General features: G+C 34.9%; 1 protein-coding gene across 1 annotated transcript in view; it reads right to left on the bottom strand.

The window, feature by feature from the left end:
- Positions 1–21,784, bottom strand: part of LOC126820663 (WD repeat, SAM and U-box domain-containing protein 1) — a 153,458-nt gene extending 131,674 nt beyond the window's left edge. The window contains exon 1 of the mRNA XM_050548788.2: positions 21,629–21,784. The gene's annotated coding sequence lies outside the window, so the exon portion shown is untranslated. The remainder of the gene's footprint in view (positions 1–21,628) is intronic.
- Positions 21,785–22,004: the final 220 nt, after the last annotated feature.

Genomic DNA, 22,004 nt, shown 5'->3' with positions numbered 1-22,004 from the left:
TTTTATTTGAGTACAACGAATTATGACAACAGGTAGATATTGATAATTAAAACACGTTGTATTATTTGACTTGTTTCAATGTTTGTAAAGTTGTTGTACGTGTCTCACAAATATTATTATTATTACGGTGGAATGAGAATCAGGTCAGGCAGAAACTGAGAAAGCTCTCATCGTCCTCCGAGTCCTACTCTCGAGCAGTAGCAAATCCATGGTCAACACAGGTAAGAAATAAAATAAGAAACATCGTGAAAATTTGCAGGCACGTGTTGGACAATTACGACATTCAAACCTTTAACATTGGAGTGCCGTAAATTGGTCTGGGTGACCTATTTACGGCAAATAAACAAATATAAAGACCGTAAAATTGTAATATGAATAGACCTAGGCCTACACATCTTCTAAGTATAAATAAACAAAATACCAATACATCTTTCATTAAACTAATTTGGGATGATAGGGCACCAAATGCTGGGAAAATTTGGGCACACAATTGTACTTTGTAAAAGTTGTATAAAAAAATATTGTGTTCTTGAATGCGTCCAATTTAACAGCGAATTTAAATTAGAGTGTCTATAGTTAGGCAATTAAATAGAATTCTTAAGACTCGAACCCTCTATTGTTTAGAGTACAGTAAGCCACGAATTACAGTTACATAAATAACTGTTTTTAGTTGTGTATATTACAAGTAAATAAAACTTAGTTCTTTTTTATTGATGATTTAGAAATTAAGAACTTATTCATCGCAAAAGAGATATTATGATTATTATGTAACATACTAAGAACCTAACTACATTTTTGGGGCACCAACCACCACCGCCCCCCCAGTCAAAAATTTCCCTGTACGCCTATGACCAGCAATACAGTAGCAATGGTAATCGGTTATTTCAAATATGATGTATATAAAAGCAGTCAAAATGTTTATCCTACCTTGTACAGAAAAAAACATAATAGATTTATAGACTCGATTTTAACACAAGTAAACAGGTAGGTGATATCTAGGAAAGTGCACATTACTACATGAAAATTACTCCGATCTTACTGACAGCCATGCACAACAGGGAATTTGTGTGATTGGATCTGATTGTTTATTGGATTACTAGGCTTGTCATTAATTAACAATAAATGATGTGATTAGGGTCTTGTATATTGCTACCTGAGTTTTATACTATAAAGTGTGATTTAATTAACTTTGTTTAATGTGTATATTACTAAGAAAATTTTGCACATTTGTCAACCAATTTAGTGTATTGCATTCAACACTTGTCTAGATCAGGAAGGTCTCTGTCTTGGCTACTACTAAATAATAAAATATTGGTTTGTAAAGGAATTGAATCGCCACCAAATGTCTCGTTATATGAAATAAAATGATATTTACTAATTAAAATATTATACAATTTGTCTGTCATTTTTTCAACTTCACTCATTACAAAACATCGCATTCGTTGCAGTAATTATACTGATATGAGGCTATTTGATATTGGGTTACAATTTGATAATACGGGGTAGTATTTATTGTCATGCAAACATATTTAAAACACTCATGGGCCGAATCAGCCAAGAATCTGGTCCCAATCAGCCAAGAATGTGAAGCATCTTCTCTGTGATTTAGCTCATTTGTTCTGAAGCTGCATTCACTAATTACACTATTATTTGTGACTAATTACACTATTTATTGTCATAGTTGCCTTATTATCAAAAATATGCAAACATATTTTAAATACTAGCGTCATTTAAGTAATGGTCCGAATGAGCCTTGTCGTGGTCCCAATCAGCCATAAATCTGGTCCCAGTCAGCCAAGAATCTGGTCCCAATCAGCCACAAATCTGGTCCCAGTGACTCCCAGTCAGCCACAAATCTGGTCCCAGTCAGCCAGGTCCCAATCAGCCATGGTTCCAATCAGCCAATTACCAGTTAGACCACAGTTATCTTTCGTACGTTTTTTTGGATCGGCATGTATTTTACGACAAAAATAATCACACGACTTAATTACGAGTCATTGATGTGCGGCAGTTTTTTACATAGGAGTTATTGGGCGATAAAAGGAGGTAGGTGAAGAGATTTTTCGTTTAATTATGATTGTTACGTCTCTGACAGTTTCCTCAAGCCGCAGAAATTTATCTGATTTACTGTTTTTCATTACACTAATCAAAATGCTTAGTGTCCTTGAGTAAAGTAAAAGAATTTTAGTTCATAACTGTGCATATTTCAAACTTTTGAGAGGCAACGTTACCTTTTGATTTCTCGCCAAAGGTGACATTTCAGCAAAATGTGCACAATATTGACGGTGTCAGTGTTGCGTCTTGAAGATAAATGACGAATAATACTAGATCTTTGTGTCATCTGGAGAATATCTTCTCTAGGGTTAGGGCTCGGGTTAGGTTTATAAATTGCATGTCAAACATACAAATTGAAGCTGTAACAATGGTGGATTGTGGCTAAAACTATTCTGAAGGGTTAGGGTTAGAATTGTGGGTATAAACACTGACAGATATTCTACAGATCGTTCAAGATCCAGTAGCGTGCATAAATGACTAGACTTTCTGTCGTTATTGGAGGCAAATTGATATCTAGTGACAATTGAAATTATTCTACATCTATTCTAAGTAAATTCTAATTGAGTTAATGAAGATGGAAATTAAAAGTGTTTCTGGAAGACGATACTGCGAAAGACGTAACATGACACCAGTGTATAACCATTTTGTTACGTCTTGATATTTCAAATCAGTATTTATATTATTCAGGATATATTTCACGATAAATTTGTTTCCAAATTTTAATAGTTCCCTAGTATGATTTTAAAATGCATTCAGATCATATACTATTTCCGAATTTCTTGTTTTTACTAGCCTTGGTGTTTGAGATGTAACCTATACACCATTTTAGTTTTCGTAGGCGTGATTTAAGTTAGGTTTCCCCATGCCAGTATGGCTAAGTGGGTTAGACGCTTGCTCGCTATCCTGGAGGTTGGGTGTTCGATCCCAGCATTGGTCGAGAAAGTTCATCCAGATTTTCCGGCGTGATACCCCCTTGTCAGTGATGCAGGATGGAGGGAAAGCTGTCTAGCCATTTGTATGGGACGCACAACCGAGGTCCCGTGTACACTATGGCGTGCACGTAAAAGATCCCTTGGCAGTTGGAATTCGATGTAAGAGTAGGCCGTAGTGCTGCTGTCCGGGCAAAATTTCCGTCATGGCGCACTGTATGGCGTATGCCCGTCTTCATTAGCCCAGTTCAGAGCAGAACAGTAGGATGTTAAACTCAATTTCATTTCCCTTGTCAGTAGTGCAAGACGGAGGGTCTGGCACTGAAAGGGACAAAAAACTGACGTCCTGTGTACACGTTGACAATTTGAATTCAAAACAAGATTCAACAAGCCAACAGTGAGGCTGATGTCCCCCGCCGAAATTGCAAAATAAATAGATGACACATATTAATTAATCGCACATTTATTTTTTTCACTAAGTTTCATCACTCTCTATCAGATAGAATCAAGATTATCTTGTCCCAAACCATCGACAAATGAAATCGATTAGCTCTGCTTAGCTTCAGCTCGAAATGTTAATTATTGAACTCAGTCAAGACATTCACCTAATGAACATCTACATATACATCAAGTTTAAACATTCACCTAATAGACACCTATGCCAAGTTTGAACATTCTACCTCAATTAGAAGGAGAGTTATTGTGTTCCAAAGTTTCTACCAATCAAATTGCTTATCACTCTGCTTACCCTCAGCAAAAAATGTTCATTATCAAACTTAGTTAAGGTATTCATATAATAAATCTATACACCAAGTTTCATCAATCTCACTTAATTAGAACTAAAGTTATCGTGTCCCAAAGCATCAACCAATCAAATTGCTTATCTCTGCTTACCCTAAGCGGAAAATGCTCATCTTCGAACTCCATCAAGGCATTGACCTAATCAACACATACACCAAGTTTGAACATTCTAGCTTAATTAGGAAGAGAGTTATCGTGCCCCAAAGTATCAACCAATCAAATTGCTTATCTCTGCTTACCCTAAGCGGAAAATGCTCATCTTCGAACTCCATCAAGGCATTGACCTAATAAACACATACACCAAGTTTGAACATTCTAGCTCAATTAAAAGTTATCGTGTCCCAAAGCATCAACCAATCAAATTGCTTATCTCTGCTTACCCTAAGCGGAAAATGCTCATCTTCGAACTCCATCAAGGCATTGACCTAATCAACACATACACCAAGTTTGAACATTCTAGCCCAATTAGGAAGAGAGTTATCGTGTCCCAAAGCATCAACCAATCAAATTGCTTATCTCTGCTTACCCTAAGCGGAAAATGCTCATCTTCGAACTCCATCAAGGCATTGACCTAATAAACACATACACCAAGTTTGAACATTCTAGCTCAATTAGGAAGAGAGTTATTGTGTCCCAAAAAGTGTGACGGACAGACAGACGGACAGGGGGACAGACAGACGGACAGACAGACGGACGAACCCATTTTAATAGTCCCCTGCTTTCTTCGAAAGGCGGGGGACAATAAGAGTAGGCCGTAGTGCAGCTGTTCAGGGGAAATTCCCCACAATTTGAATTCAAAATAAGAATAGGCCGTAGCGCCGATGTTCAGGCAAAATTTCCCTCATAGCACACTTCATGATACCCATCCTCATTAGCTCGAATGGTGCCAACAAGTAGGATGTTATATCGAATTTTATTTATTTTACATGTATTTTTATATTCGTGTTGGATTTTTTTTTTTATTACAGATTACATCAGTTGTACCACTGGCGGCAACATACTACAAACAAATTAAAAGACAATGGCAATCCCATTGAATTGGCTTTACTCATGTAAAGGGTTGCCAATAATTTATTATAACATTTATATCATGTCGGCATTATTAATAGTAATAAAGGATCAACCAAAAGATAGGATTTGTGGGTATCTTTTCAGAAGTGTGGAAATTAAAGTGCAAGGTTATACAAAAATCGTTGAGGTTTCATTCTATTGACAGTATGAATACAAATGAAAACATATTCTAGTTTAAACAATATACGTACAGCAACTGGTTAAAATTCAGAATAATGTCCTGCATTACTCCATTTGAATTTACATAGGGAAATCTGTTCCTACGACATGTTTATGAGTTCAAGTCTGCTATTGCATGTTTAATGACTCAGACTACTAGTACTATTCACACTGTTTATCCACAACATAGATATTGGATATTGTGATATAGTTTTGGAATCGTGTTCATGGGATCTATTATTGAAACAATACAGTATTTAAAAAGAACGGACACTCACAAGTCCATCATTCATGTATCTGAAGCCTTTTTGGAACCTATTGTGAATGTTTATCATTAAAACATCCTTTAAAAGGCTTATAATTTTCATTTAAAAGGTCATTTATGCACACCCACTTCATTTCAAATATTTTTCACAAATGAAAATAGTGCTTATTTATTATTATTCACCCATTTGTTAGCTAAGCAGTGGTTATAGATGTTGTCATTTTCAATATGCAGTCAAAATTATCAATCAAAACTGTTAAAAGTAGAAAGTTGCAGACAGCATTTTGGATGATAAGCTGATTGAGATGTAACATTGACACGAAAGTGTTAAATATGAAAATATTCCACTTGTAAATGACTAAAATTGGTTTATAAATTTGATAAAGTATTTGTTTTGTCTTATTATGTGCAAATAAATACTGTTGTCCGGCATTTTGGGGGTTAAAATGAAAAAATTATGACAATTATGTTACATCTTGCATGAAAAAATGCCCATAAATCAGGATTAACCATTTAATTTTCATATGAAAACTATATATAGTTATAGACGCATATCTGTGTCTCTTCCATGCACCAAAGGGAATAAGGTTTTCAAATTCTGTATTTGAAAAAAACATTTTCAAAGATGCACATGGTGTCTAATGTTACATCTCTTACTTCCATCCAAATATGTAATTATTTCAAATTCTGCAAGTAAGAAAGCTCACAATAACTTATTTCAGGATCAGACAAGATGAGAGGAACATTTTAACCTATAAAGTATGGAGATAGCAATTGTTCTATTTTTTGAAAATTCATGACAAAGACGTAACACGTATTTCATGACACCAAATTCTGGCCCATATACCATATTTTTACGCTATTTGAGAACGAAGGGCGGCCATTTTGTCTGTCAGTTTTGGGCCGATTTTCACAAGATTTGAACTACGCCGTCCTTAGGGTGTAACGGTGATATAATAATAGGTTTTTTTTAAATCGGATATAAAAATTATGACCTCTACAGGGTCCACAAGCTAAAAACACGATTTTTCGTACAATCAGGAGCCATAATTCAGGAAATTACGTTCCGATATGCGCGAACATCGAAAGGAACCACAATCTTTGGGTTATAAACTTACATTTCAAGTTTCAACAAAATCGGATAAAAATTTTGACCTCTATAGGGTCCACAACCTTGATATACCATATTTTTACGCTATTTGAGAACGAGGGGCGCCCATTTTGTCTGTCAGTTCTGGGCTGATTTTCACCAAATTCGAACTGGCCGTCCTTAGAGTGTAACGGTGATATAATAATACGTTTTTTTAAATCAGATAAAAATTATGACCTCTATAGGGTCCACAAGCTAAAAACGCAATTTTTTGTACAATCAGGGGCCGTAATTCAGGATGTTACGGTCCGATAAGCGCGAATATCGAAGAGGAACCGAGATCTTTGGGTTATAAACTTACATTTCAAGTTTCAACAAAATCGGATAAAAATTGTGACCTCTATAGGGTCCACAACCTTGATATACCATATTTTTACGCTATTTGAGAACGAACGGCGGCCATTTTGTCTGTCAGTTTAGGGGCAATTTTCACGAAATTCTAATTCAGCCGTCCTTAGGGTTTAACAGTGATATAATAACACGTTTTTTTAAATCGAATTTTAGAGAGTGTTATTTCGTAAATCTGCTAATATTAAACTTGAAATCGTCTCGTTCAACGCTTCTTTCGATAGACTCGATGGAGTGTCTATTTTTAGTACATTAATTACTCTAGTCTCAATCTTACAAGTCGCAAATCAGTCAATGTTACGCATTAAAAAACGACCGAAAGATCGAGTCTTGAGACTATAAAACACAGTTACGCCCCTTTTGTGTGGCACTGCGTTGTTTACATTCTCTTCACTACAAGTTTTCTTTACTTACGCAGCAAATAAATAAAACGCACAATAATGACAACTAATACTAGTAAACCCAAAATAAGGATAGATTCCCTTTTCTTTCCTACGACTACTGTTAGTCCAGAATCTACTACGGTGAGTGAGCGTGTCATCTTGGACGCAAGTCCTTCGTTGGCTTTATCAACATGTGGACAAGAATTAGACCTTTAACCGAGACCGTCGAGCTAACCCTCAATGACCTCATGCTTATAAAAATGGATGGATCGGAAAGCATAAATTTTGAATTTTTCAGAGCATTTGATCAGTGGTGTCTTAAAAAGAATCCTCGTATCTTTTCTGTTATGACGTTGGAGTAAATTAAATCATGTAACTGTGAAGTACGTCCTAGAAGTATAAACATTTTTTTGTTATCTGCATTCATTCTCGCAATAATGTGAACTTTTGCATGGACAAAGAGATAAAATAATATTCTTGTGTACTATATAAGTACATATTAAAGGGACAATAACACTCTTGCTGGCTTGACAGCTCCAGAAAATAAAAAAATAGCCTTATTCTAAGTACTAGATGTGTTAGTGTCATACCTGTTGTGTTAATTATCCATTAAATCCTATTTTACTTGTCCAGAGGGTTCAAAAATATTTTTAAATCCAAGTCACATTTGAAAAGCTTTACGTCAGGCTTTTCATATCATTTAGTTGCATTTTTCTAATTTTTTAAATTAGGTGTGTTAAGATGAAATTTGTATCATCAATTAATTGGAATATTGTAAAATAGTACAATTTGTTGACCAGAATAAAGATTGGGACATATTATTCAGTTACAACAAGAGTGGTATTGAGCCTTTAAACATTTATTTTCATTTTTGATTAACAAACATATGAATACAAATGATATAAAATATTTGGCTAAAACTTTCTGAATTGGTTAATAAAATTTTGATTTGGCTAAAAATTTGGCTAAAGGTTTTAAGAGTCTAGGGCGGTCACTGATCATCCATTTCAAGTTTAAACTAAATCGGATAAAAATTGTGACCTCTACAGTGATTTTTCGTACAATCAGGGGCCATAATCCATGAAGTTACAGTCCGATACATGCCAATATCGAAAGGAACCGAGATCTTTGGGTGATAAACCTATATTTCAAGTTTCATTGAAATCGGTTAAAAATTGTGACCTGTAGACTGTTCACAAACAATTGTGGATGGACGGACGGACAGGGGCGATGACAATATACGTCCACATGAAAATGTGGGCGTATAAAAATGTAAAATACATCAGCATTTACAGATTTACCTCGGCTACAGCAGATTGCCGAGGTTAATTGACAGGACTGCTTAAGTTCATCAGGAAATATTAAATATAATCAAGGGTGAGATTCAAGGCCCGTAAAACAAATGTTGTTCTTTTTGATCTGCACCTGTGTTCAAAAATAATAATCCCACCCAACTCTCTAATCAAATAGTTAATACAAAACGGAAACAAAATAACTGACTACAGGTGTATTTATGTTTGTAAATGCCCAAAGAGCAATAGCTTATTCATACACAAAATGTGAACGCCGTTACAATAAGTTCCTTTAGGAACTGTCTCTGAGCGAACAATGTCCACTGACAGTTCCTGTCGGGCCTTATATATAAACGGGTAAAGATAAGCCATATGGAGTGGATACCTAGAACAAATTGCAACAGAATGTTTCTCGACTGAATCTGTTAGAGGGGTCCCTGAAGGTCTCCCAAATAAAAATCGCCCAAAATAAAAAGATAGATTTTCGAGTAATTAGCATAAATCCAATATGGCCGCCATTGGAACCTTAAAACTCCTATATGATCCCGGGAATGGTTGAGTTTGGAGGGTGTAAATGTATTAAGGGTAGATAGGAAAGTGGTACAGATGGCTCCGAAAAACATAGCTATATGGTGTCCCTGTGACGTCATACCGTCATAAATTAGCATAAATCCAATATGGCCGCCATTGAAACTTAAAACTCCGATATGGTCTCGGGAATGGTTGAGTTTGGAGGGTGTAAATGTATTAAGGGTAGATAGGAAAGTGGTACAGATGGCTCAGAATGGATGAGTTTGGAGAATGTAAATGTATTACGAGTAGATAGGAAAGTGCTACCAAAGAACTAAAAAAACCAATGCCAGGTGACGTCCTTGTGACGTCATAACATCATACGGCCAACAATGCTTGAGTAGGGAGGGTGTAAATGTATTAAGGGTAGAATGGTTCTCGGGAATGGATGAGTTTGGAGAATGTAAATGTATTACGAGTAGATAGGAAAGTGCTACCAAAGAACTAAAAAAAACAATGCCAGATGACGTCCTTGTGACGTCATAACATCATACGACCAACAATTAGCATAAATCCAATTGGGCCGCCATTGAAACTTAAAACTCTATGATCTCGGGTGTAAATATATTAGAGGTAGATAGAAAAGTGCTACCTAAGAATCAGAAAAACATTGCCAAATTACGTCCCTGTGACGTTGTAACATCATGCGTCCAATAATTAGTATAAATCCAATATAGCTGTCATTGGAACCATAAACATCCAATTTTTCGCGAATGGTTGAGTTTAGAGGTGAAAATGTATTACTTGTATCATCTTGTCAAACAATACATGTATTTCTTCTTGAGTTTCATTATCTATATACAAGTCATCATTTCCAGATTGCTGAACTCTGGCGACAGACATCTTTGCGGGGTCACGGTGGCTAAGGCTAAGTGTGTAAGGCGCTGGCTTGCTATCCTGGAGGTCGGGTGTTCGATCTCTGCATTTGCCGAAAAAGTTCATCCAGATTTTCAGCATGGTTCCCATTTGTCAGTGATGCAGGACGGAGGGCCTGACAAGGACAGCTGTCTAGTCATTCGCATGGTACGAAAAACTGAGGTCCCGTGTACACATTGGCGTGCACGTACAATTGGAATTTGATATAAGAGTAGGCCCTCACAGGGACGTCATGGGTTATGCTTTTTTCGATTCATTTGTACCGCTTATATATCTACCCCTGATACATTTACACCCTATAAAGTCAAATCATTGCCAAAATATTGGAGTTTTAAGGTGCCAATGATGGCCATATTGGATTTATGCTAATTACTCGAAAACCGATCTTTTTATTTTGGATTTATGCTAATTGTTGGCCGTATGACTTATGACGTCACCTGGCATTGTTTTGTTTTTTTCTAGTTCTTTGGTAGCACTTTCCTATCTGCTCGTAATACATTGACATTTTCCAGTTTTAAATTCCAAAGGTGGCCATATTGGATTCATGCTAATTGTTGGCCGTATGACGTCACAGGGACGTCATTTAGCTATGTTTTCCTGAGCCATCTGTACCATTCCTATCTACCCGTAATACATTTACACCCTCCAAACTCAACCACTCCCGAGATATTGGAATTTTAAGGTGCCAATAGCGGCCATATTGGATTTATGCTAATTACTCGAAAACCTATCTTTTTATTTTGGGTGATTTTTGTTTGGAAGACCTTCAGGGGCCCCTCTACCAGATTCCGTCGAGACAAATTCTGTTGCAATTTGTTATAGGTTATTTATTATATTTAACTGCAATATGAAAAAACGGAAAAACACTGCCTTTCCCCACCTCTGTTCTCCAGCTGTTTTAGAACCCTAACCTTCTACTTTTCACCGTGATTCTTTATTTTCCGCCAAAAGGAATCATTTCTCACTATGTTTGACACAAGTTTATAATAATTCAACACCATTTTCAAGTAGAATTAAGTGATGAAATAAAGATGCAGTTTGCGCATGTTCGAGTCTCGTAATGGCTGATCAGTTCAAACGTATTTTGTGTATGTTTTTAATCGCAGACTTCTACTTGGCGAATAAGGTAGAATCAAGGTGAAAAAATAGAAGGTACCGGTAAGGATTCCAAAAAAGCCTTAGAACAGAGGTGGGGAAGAGCAGTATTTTCACATTGCAGCTATATAGGGCCAATAGGAACTGTCAGTGGGCATCGTCAGCTCAGAGACAGTTCCTTAAGGAGTTCTACGTTACAATAGACAAGCCTTGCTGCCACTCCCTTGTATGAAATGATCTATCCCAATAAGTGACTATGTAACTGTAATTACTGTCTGAACTGTGGTAAATTTTAAATGGATTTCTTTGATTGTGAACAAACTACTGAATAATTTTTATTAAAAACTTGCCTATGTGTTTGAAATCACCTCCGGTTGAATAAAATCCATTGCACAATTAAATATCCCAACTAAAAAAAAAGTTCTCTCTTCAAAAGCAATGTTTTTGGTTGTATTTTCGACTATGTCCATCACAACATTACACATGTCACATGATGAGCTAAACCATCGTAATATGTTGAAGGGGGTAAAGGTTGACAAATTTTGACAATCACGTGTGTTGTAATCAAAACAGTGCATGACATTTTTTGATCGTTTGAGTTTGGGCAACAAAAATAACTGAAGACAATAGCATTAATTTGGAAACAATTGATTGTCATTCTATTAAATTTTATTCACAATGAATATATCACCGATTATACGAATACTCGTAAATATAATATTGCTTTTCACATCATCATCACCCCATAATTGTAAATACCCTGTATTTTAATAATATTATATTATTAGGCGGAGGACTGGGGAGTTCTAACTAGCTTAGTTTTCAAAAGTCGTTGCAACTCACCGCTGTGGAAAGTTTTAATATTTATTTCTCGAGAAATAACCCCAATGTATTGTAAACAAAACTGCCACACTCCAATTTATGTGCCAGAAACGTTTTAAACAAATAATCTAAACGACAGCATTTTTTGTCCTCGCAATAATAAAAGTAGTGAGACGGCGTGTTTTCAGCCAATGAAAATCTAGTAAATAGCGAATAACAGTAAATACACGTGACCTTAAGGAGAATTTAATAGATCAATGTCGTTGTTTTGCTATAATATAATTAGGTCGATTTTTTTAACCAAACTCGTTGTAAATCATATTTCTAATGAAAAGAAAGTGCGCACTATTAATACTGGTATTTACCAGTGTCGGCTAAAATGTAACAAGTGTATAAATGTGAAAGATTTATGTCAGCGATGACTCATTGGGTAGAGTGTCCAACTGACAGCTGCTTACCACTTGGCAATTATGTCACATGTGCCGTGTTTTCGGACCCTCCACTCCATCAGACGGAAAGTTTTCCCCGATGCCAGACAAGCTCTACCCCTCTTACCCCCCTGAAGCCGCTGTCGGTAATACCTGACGGGCTTGTCCTCTCTCAACATTTTAAGCTGTCTGCAGCCTGTGAATCAATTTATTATTCTTAAGAAAGTAGGCCTACACGACACTGTGGAATTAATTTTTGCATGCATCGTGTTTAACGTCCCACCACAGCTTCGAGTATTAAGATAATTTGAGAAGGGGTGGAAATGTTGTTTGATAGCAATGATATAGGCCTATATATAATCGAATATAAATATAGATAATTGCCAAATATCAAAATCAATCAAGGTGTGTGAAGCTATATTTTATTAGAGGCTCTCTTCCTACTGTAGTCTTTGCGTGTGTAGACATACATACTTTGCATTGTCGAGTTCACCCTAATATTAACTGGTTAGAATAGATCCCCTAAGCCCACCCTTCCTCATCTCTAATAAAGTCGACACTGTAGCATCCAAATAATATAACTATGCATAAATCAAAGGCAAGGCCCAGCACTCCCCTCCCCCCCTCATACACTGCTTAATCCCTGAACCCTTCATATAAGGTTGGAAATACCTTTTAATATCAATATATCCACAAAAGCACCCCTAATAAGGTTTGACAATGTAATAACAATTAACTGATGTTTTGTGGACAGTTATTTGTGTTTGCTAAATTATGACGTTTTGAAATTAATGCATAGTTACAATACAGGTTGTGTTCTAACAACTGGCTAAAATGTCCCTTGTTTGTCCATTCCCCTATTTTATAAAATATATATAGACTACTTGGTCTTGCTCAAAGGAGCGGTCTATGGGAGTTTTAAAAATAAATTATTTTTTTTAACATTATTTATTAAAGATAATTAGATTATAGAGCAGGCAACCCCACTCTCCAAAAAAAAAAAAAAAAAAATACAAACAGATATAAATATTACAATCAAAACATAATGAAATTACAATAATAAATCAAATACATAAATATACACATATATATATTACATACACTCACACACACATGTACACACTACACGTACACTAATTCATTGATAATTAACATCCAACAACTGAGAAAAAATGTACCATAATAGACTAAAATAAATATGTATGCTGCACATGTCTGATATATAAAGAAATAGTTAAGATTTTTAATACATGTAGTTCAAAATTTAAACATTAAAGTAGCTAAGTCTCTAACTCAATATCATCCAAAATCTTCAACATTGAAAACACGATTTATTTGTCAAATTAAATCAACATTCATGTTGTGATCTTACCGGAAAAAGATGGGCTTTTGATATCCAATATTTAAGACAAAATAAACATTTTACCATTTGTACACGAATCGTGTACCATAATGCGCTTCAGCCCCAGTTGTATCAAGAGACTCGAGGGACGAGACTAGACACATTGCACCAAATCAAACGGCGTATATAGACTGGAATAACCAGACACTAGAAATTTGCACTCGCTTGAGACTGCTGGCTTTTTTCGCCGAACATAGATGATTTGAAATTGGAGTAAAAACGGAAACCATTGAATGTAAATCAGTTTATATACATTCATACTACAGTATTATATGCGTTGCGACCCACTTTTGTCAATTTCTAGGTCTCTCAAGTGTTAGCGATTTAGCTCCTTTAAATATTACTGTAATGACTTTAATTGACAAAAGTTCTGATTTTAATGAAAATGAATATGGAAAAAAACAGTATGTACAAGCTCTGTTGATAAGATATGAATTTATAGGCTTGAATCAGCATACAATAGGTATGTAAAAACATATATACAAAGTCATTTTAAAATTTAATAAAACATGTTGATTTTGATTTTATAATTATACTAAATCATTCATGGACTAAAGTGTACAAAATATGCATAATGAATTTGTTATGCTTAATAAATGTTATAGCGAGCTCAATGATAGGTTCAATATTAACAAAGATTACTTGAATTGTAAAACTGTTCAAAATTTAAACTCGACTAATGATACAGATTTAAAACATTAGTTTTACTATAAGATAAAACAAAATTATAATCCGATGGAATAATTTGATTTTAAAAATATCAGAAATTAAGAGAAAAAAAAATCACTAAACTTCAGCCGATCATAAGGGACAGATACAAAAACCAGCGGCTGCCAGGCAGGATACGCTCACATTTTCGAGAGATGGATAGAGAACAAGCTAAAAAGAAAGTGATTTTTCCTACAATCAAGGGCCATAATTCAGGAAATTACAATTCGATATGCGCAAATTTCGAAAGGAACTGAGATCTTTGCGTTATAAACTTACATTTCAAGTTTCAACAAAATCAGATAAAAATTGTGATCTCTATAGGGTCCACAACCTTGATATACCATATTTTTTGGGTTATTTGAAAACGAAGGGCGGCTATTTTGTCTGTCAGTTTTGGGCCGATTTTCACGAAATTCGAACTCAGCCGTCCTTAGGGTGTAACGGTGATATTATAATACGTTTTTTTAAATCGGATAAAAATTATGAACTCTATAGGGTCCACAAGCTAAAAACGCAATTTTTCGTACAATCAGGGGCCATAATTCAGAAAGTTCTGGTCCAATATGCGTGAATATCGAGAGGAACCGAGATCTTTGGGTTATAAACTTACATTTTAAGTTTCAACAAAATCGGATAAAAATTGTGACCTCTATAGGGTCCACAACCTTGATATACCATATTTTTACGCTATTTGAGAACGAAGGGCGGCCATTTTGTCTCTCAGTTTTGGGACGATTTTCACGAAATTCGAACTCAGCCGTCTTTAGGGTGTAACGGTGATATAATAATACGGTTTTTTAAATCGGATAAAAATTATGACCTCTATAGGGTCCACAAGCTAAAAATGTGATTTTTCGTACAATCAAGGGCCATAATTCAGGAAGTTACGGTCCAATATGCGCGAATATCGAAAGGAACCGAGATCTTTGTGTTATAAATTTACATTTCAAGTTTCAACAAAATCGGATAAAAATTGTGACCTCTATAGGGTCCACAAGCTAAAAACGTGATTTTTCGTACAAACAGGGGCCATAATCCATGAAGTTTTGATCCGATACATGCCAATATCGAAAGCAGCCGAGATCTTTTGGGGATAAACCTATATTTAAAGTTTCGTCAACATCGAATAAGAATTGTGACCTGTAGAGAGTCCACAAACAATTGTGGACGGACATACGGACGTCCGGATGGACAGGGGCAACGACAATATACGTCCACATGAAAACGTGGGCGTATAAAAAAACCTGATGTAAGAGTTATAAACTATGTGAGAATGTAGCATTCAACTGAGGATAAAATCCATGCTCCTATATATTGCTTTAATTTTAGTAATGCCAGATTAAAGGTGTACAAAGAATTGGGGATAGAAAATCATTTTAAAGAAAAGGAAAAAATAATAATACTTTTAAAACAAATATTTGTTGATGTAATAATGAAAATATATATATTTTTTTTTTTATATTGAGAATGTATTGATTATTATCTTTGTAACAATATATAGTTTTTACATTCAACATTCTTCTTCATCATCATGATGATGATCATCATCATGATGATGATCATCATCATTATCATCCATAACCATCTCTGTGGGTGTAGGTGTGGAATTTTGACAGTCTTTACATCCACAGAAATCTGTACAGGAAAGAGCAGCAACTTTACAGGAACATCTTTTTGATTCACCTTTGAAGCTTCTTCCTTTGTTCCTAAAGAAAATAGGAAATATGATAGAAAAAACATAATTGTATGTCACATGTGTGAATTTTTTTTTGAGCAATGCAATCTCTTAATGAAATCAAAATCTAAAATTGCTTATTTAAATAGCATTTCCGCCTGTAGGATCAATAATCTTTGCAGATCTTTTTACGGCTTAGACTAATTGCCTTTGATTTTTCTGTAAAGGCTATTCCAAACTATGCTCCCACAAGACGGCAGGTTTTGTTTTAGACCAATCACCGACGGAATATAAATTTGACAAAGTTCCATGGAACCTGACTAAAATGATTCTAATAAGAATGTAATTTTAAATATTATGTGCTGTACTCCATATTTCTAATATTACTTTATTGAAAATGATATTTCATAACCCTTGACATTGTAATTAATGACTAATTTAATTTGTTAGTTATGTTTCATAAAAATGTTTTGCCCTTCACCAGTTTAGGCTTCAGTTTTGTTTTAAAACTTGAAAGTTTGCCCACCACTGGTTTGCGTGATACCATGTATTGTGAACAAGTACTTTATATATTTCTTAACAACAACCAACGTGAACACTCACAGCCTAGAAAAAATTTAAATACTAAGACTAAGAAAATAATAATAATAAAATAACTAATAATAACATTCAAACATACCTTCGAACACATCTCGATACGTGATTGCAATGTTTTTTTCTTCTCCATCCAAAGTCTGCCACTGTTTTGAATATTCCACACAATGCCTCCAGGTGTTGCCGTTAAAACCCAGTAACTTGCAGGGCTGTATTGCATTCTGATGAATAAGGCACTTCATTTTTCTGGTCAGAATGCCAGAAAAATGTGTCCTTGTTGACTATAATACGGCATGATTGAAGGATCGGGGCTAAAAGTATTCTTTATTTTGATTGGCCAAAATGGCACTCGGCAACAAACTTCGCGTGTATTCCTACGCGTGAAATGTTTATTTTTTAGGTGATTAGGTTAAAAAGAATTCCATTTTTAAAAAAGAATTATTAAATACTGGCACATGCCGAATGTGTGGAGATCATGGTTTTTAAATCAGTACAAAGAGACGTGTAATTTAAAAAATTAATATCTCCCACAGCGGTTGTTGCAACGAACTTCAACGATAAATTTCTTTCGCCTATATATTTTTATAAAGCATATTACATCCCTGTTAATTATAGGCAACTTTGTGGCTAACATTTATAAAAAAAAAAACACACTTTATTTCATAATTTTAATTGATCATATTTCATAATGCTCTGTGGTTATTAGTTCATTTTCAAAGTTTTATGATTACCACAAAAACTAAGAAAAAAGGCCACCGCTTCTCAATAATTTCCATATTTAATTCACGTTCAGACTGTTTATGTCAATAATATTACTGATTAAATTACTTTGTATACGCCCACATTTTCATGTGGAGGTATATTGTCGTCGCCCCTGTCCTTCCGTCCGTCCACAATTGTTTGTGACCAGTCTACAGAACACAATTTTTATCCGATTTCAACAAAACTTGAAATATAGGTTTATCACCCTAAGATCTCGGTTCCTTTCGATATTGGCATGTATCGGAGTTTAACTTCATGGATTATGGCCCCTGATTGTACGAAAAATCACTTTTTAGGTTGTGAACACTGTAGAGGTCACAATTTTTATCCGATTTGGTTAAAACTTGAAATGTATGCTTATAACCCAAAGATCTCGGTTCCTTTCAATATTCGCGCATATCGGACCGTAACTTCATGAATTATGGCCCCAAATTGTACAAAGATTGGTTGCCAGGCAAAAAAACATACGCCCACAGCAGCTAAATCGTCCGAGCAGTCAACAAGGGTTGTCACATATTTATTCTTTTGTAGGTAATTAGGGGAATTTAATAGACAATTTCATACAGATGACATTATAATTTCCGTTGTTTGAAGGTTCACAAGATTCTAAAATCTAAAACAAGGGCCGTAACTCTGGAGGCAATCTACAGAAATTGTTCAAATTCGACAGGCTTTTTTCGTTTTAATAATTCAAATAATGCATATGAATTTCATGTATGATAACTTTTGTTGTTCGAAAGTTCACAAAGCTCAACAAAGTAAATCAAGGGCCATAAATCTAGACGTAATTGATGGAAATTGCTGACATTCAATAGGCTTGTTTGTCTTCATTTCACTAATTTAGGTGATAACTAAAACTCAATAGGCTTGTTCGTTTTACTAATTTAAATGATACATATAAATTTCATACAGATCGGATAATAACTTTTGTCGTTAGAGTATTTACAAGTAACAAGGTACAACAAAGTGAAACAAGGGCCATAACTCACGGCGTAATTAACGGAAATTGCTGAAATTCAATAGGCTACTTCATTTCACTAATTAAAATGATGCATATCAATTTCAAACAGATCGGATGATAACTGTTGTCATTAGAGGGTTCACAATATTCAACAAAGTGAACCAAGGGCCATAACTCTAGATGTAATTAACGGAAATTGCTGAAATTCAATAGGCTTCTTTGTTTTACTAATTTAAATGATGCATATAAATTTCATACAAATCGTTTTATAACTTTTGTCATTAGAGCGTTCACAAGGTGCAACAAAGTAAAACAAGGGCCATAACTCCAGAAGAAATTAACAGAAATTGCTGAAATTCAATAGGCTTCTTCATTTCACTAATTTAAATGATGCATATCAATTTCAAACAGATCGCATGATAACTGTTGTCATTAGAGCGTTCACAAGATTCAACAAAGTGAAACAAGGGCCATAACTCTAGATGTAATTAACAGAAATTGCTGAAATTCAATAGGCTTCTTTGTTGTACTATTTTAAATGATGCATATAAATTTCATACAGATCGGTTGATAACTTTTGTCGTTAGAGCGTTCACAAGGTGCAACAAAGTGAAACAAGGGCCATAACTCCAGAAGAAATTAACGGAAATTGCTGAAATTCAATAGGCTTCTTCATTTCACTAATTTAAATGATGCATATCAATTTCATACAGATCAGTTGATATTTTTTGTCATTTGAGCGTTCACAAGATTCAACAAGTGAAACAAGGGCCATAACTCTAGATGTAATTAACGGAAATTGCTGAAATTCAATAGGCTTCTTTGTTTTACTAATTTAAATGATGCACATAAAGAGCGTTCACAAGGTGCAACAAAGTGAAACAAGGGCCATAACTCCAGAAGAAATTAACAGAAGTTATTGAAATTAAATAGGCTTCTTCATCTCACTAATGCAAACAACATACATCAATTTTAAAACAATCGGTTGATAAATGTAGTCTGTAGAGTGTTCACAAGAAATTGTGGACGATGGACGGACGGACCGACGGACGGACGGGGGCGACAGCAATATACGACCACATTTCCAAAAGAGAACTTTTATATTCGCTGGGATATTTAATTGTACAATGGATTTTATTTAACAGGAGGTAATTTCAAACACACAGGTAAGTTTATAATAACCAAATTTAAGTAGTTTGTTCATAATCAAAGAAATCTGTTTAAAATTTACGGGAGCAGGTCGTTTCATCCCACTATCTTGGGCTGTTTCATCCCAAATTTACTCGGGTCCTTTCATCCCACTTATATCAAGTCGGTTCATCCCACAAATTTAAAAACAGGCATTACATGAAATTTAATATTTTATTTATACATTGATTAATACCAATAACAATATGTCAATGCAATTTTATCATGAATAGTGTCCAACTTCTTCCTTTGCATACACTTTAGCTTATTTTCTGAATATTTATACATATTAAAATACCATTAACAATATGTCATTGCAAGTTTATGATGAATAGTGTCCAACTTCTTCCTTTGCATACGCTTTAACTTATTTTCCGAATATTTTACTTATAAAATATGCCAACGCAATTTTAACATGAATAGTGTCCCACTTCTTCCTTTGCATGGGCTTTAGCTTATTTTCCAAATCCACACCAATTCTCGACACCAATTTCACTAAAATTACATGGCTTACAAAAGTTACAATCGAGCGATGCTCATAGCAAAACCTTCATCTTGTAATATAGTCATTTTCATGCATGTTGGTTTCACTGTAACAGGATTGCCTGTGATAGAATAAAATTGCACGTAGCCACTATTTCGACACATGTTATCTTCAGATGTTCAGACTACCTGGCTCCTTAAATAACCCAATGTTAAAAGAAAGCGTGCAGTGTCCACCTTACAACAGGTTCCATTGAATTATGATTTATTTTATAATTTATCACACAGTTTAGAGCACAATGTGTTACGATTTGCATTTTGGTATTCTAAATTGATTCCTATTCGAAATTCTTATATTTGGAGTTGTTTAGTTTTACTTCATGTACGGAAATTAAATCAACGAGTTTCAAAATTAATTATGGTTGGTTTCGAAATAATATCAATCTAATTTGTCTTATTTAAAAGGGGCTCCTGCGCAATTTAGTTGATTATTGGGTAATATGTCCATGATGTATTTTGGCGAGTGATTAAGCTGTCAATATGCAATTATAAAATATGTTTTTATAAAGAAGATAAATGATGTTAGACGTCATAAACTAACAAACAATATGAGTATACTTTATTACAAAAACATTGATGAACTAATCTTAAATCATAACAGCAATTAACTAACAATATATACTTTACTACAGAAACATCGGTGAACTGACCTAAAATCTAAAATCATAACGCCAATTAACAAACAATACGAATATATACAGCCAACTAATCTCGTTCGTGATCGGTAATCAACAAAATTCAATGAGTAAAACTTATTTATTCCATACATCATTGTTTATTTAACAATAAGTAAGTGTTTAACGGTTTATTTAACAACAAGTACAACTCAGTTAATTGACTGCTATTATAATAACAAGGGGATGAAACACCCCGATAAAAAATAGGTTGGGATGAAACAGCCGGAAATAAAACGGTTGTGGGATCAACTGACCCGCACCCAAAATTTACGACGGTTCAGACAGTAAATGAACTGAAATAGGGTTTAACGTGCTACTGTTTTGTTCCGAACTGGGCTAATGAAGATGGGCATACACCATACAGTGTGCTATGAGGAAAATTTTGCCCGGACAGCGGCACTACGGCCTACTCTTATATCGAAATCCAACTGCCAAGGGATCTTTTACGTGCACGCCAATGTGTACACGGGACCTCACTTTTTCGTCCCATCCAAACGACTAGACAGCTTTCCTTGTCAACCCCTCCGTCCTGCATCACTGACAAGGGAGAACCACACCGGAAAATCTGGATGAACTTTCTCGGCCAATGCAGGGATCGAACACCCGACCTCCAGGCTAGCGAGCCAGTCTTACCCACTTATACTATAGCCACGTGATCCCCGGTTCAGACAGTAGCTTCTAGACTATGTTTGCATTTCTCGATGTCCAAGTTTGTGATGAGTTCAATTCTACAAGAGAAAACTTTTTTATTCGTTTGGAATATTTAGTTGTAAAATGGATTTTATTTAGGCTAACGTGAGGTGATTTCAAAGTAGTTTGTTCAATCATAATCAAAGAAATCCGTTTAAAATTTAAATGTAAGGTTACATACGTGAAAACAATCTCAACGCTGATTAAAATACTCAATCTCCATAAGATAAGAAAAAAGGCAGAATGTTGAAAATAATCATTTAGTAGACAGGTTCCCAATTACTTTGAAACTTGATGTTTTTGTGAACGAGTTGTTATATCAGCCATATTGAATACGTTTATCATGTGACTTGTCATGTGATTTCATGATTATTTTGTAGAAAAATATTCTTTCTACGAGAGAGAGAGAGAGAGAGAGAGAGAAATGGGGTTTAACGTCCACTCGACACAAACTAGGTCATTTCGGGACTAACATATGGTTTTAATTTTATTTACATAATTCGCTTGCGCGTAGGGGTCTTTAGCAGTGGGAGGAAACCGGAGGAACCGACGAAAAC

The sequence above is a fragment of the Patella vulgata genome, chromosome 5, assembly GCF_932274485.2.
Source record: "Patella vulgata chromosome 5, xgPatVulg1.2, whole genome shotgun sequence".
NCBI classification, from domain to species: domain Eukaryota; kingdom Metazoa; phylum Mollusca; class Gastropoda; family Patellidae; genus Patella; species Patella vulgata.
The sequence above is the reverse complement of the archived record's forward strand: the minus strand, read 5'-3'. Positions and strand labels throughout refer to the sequence as shown.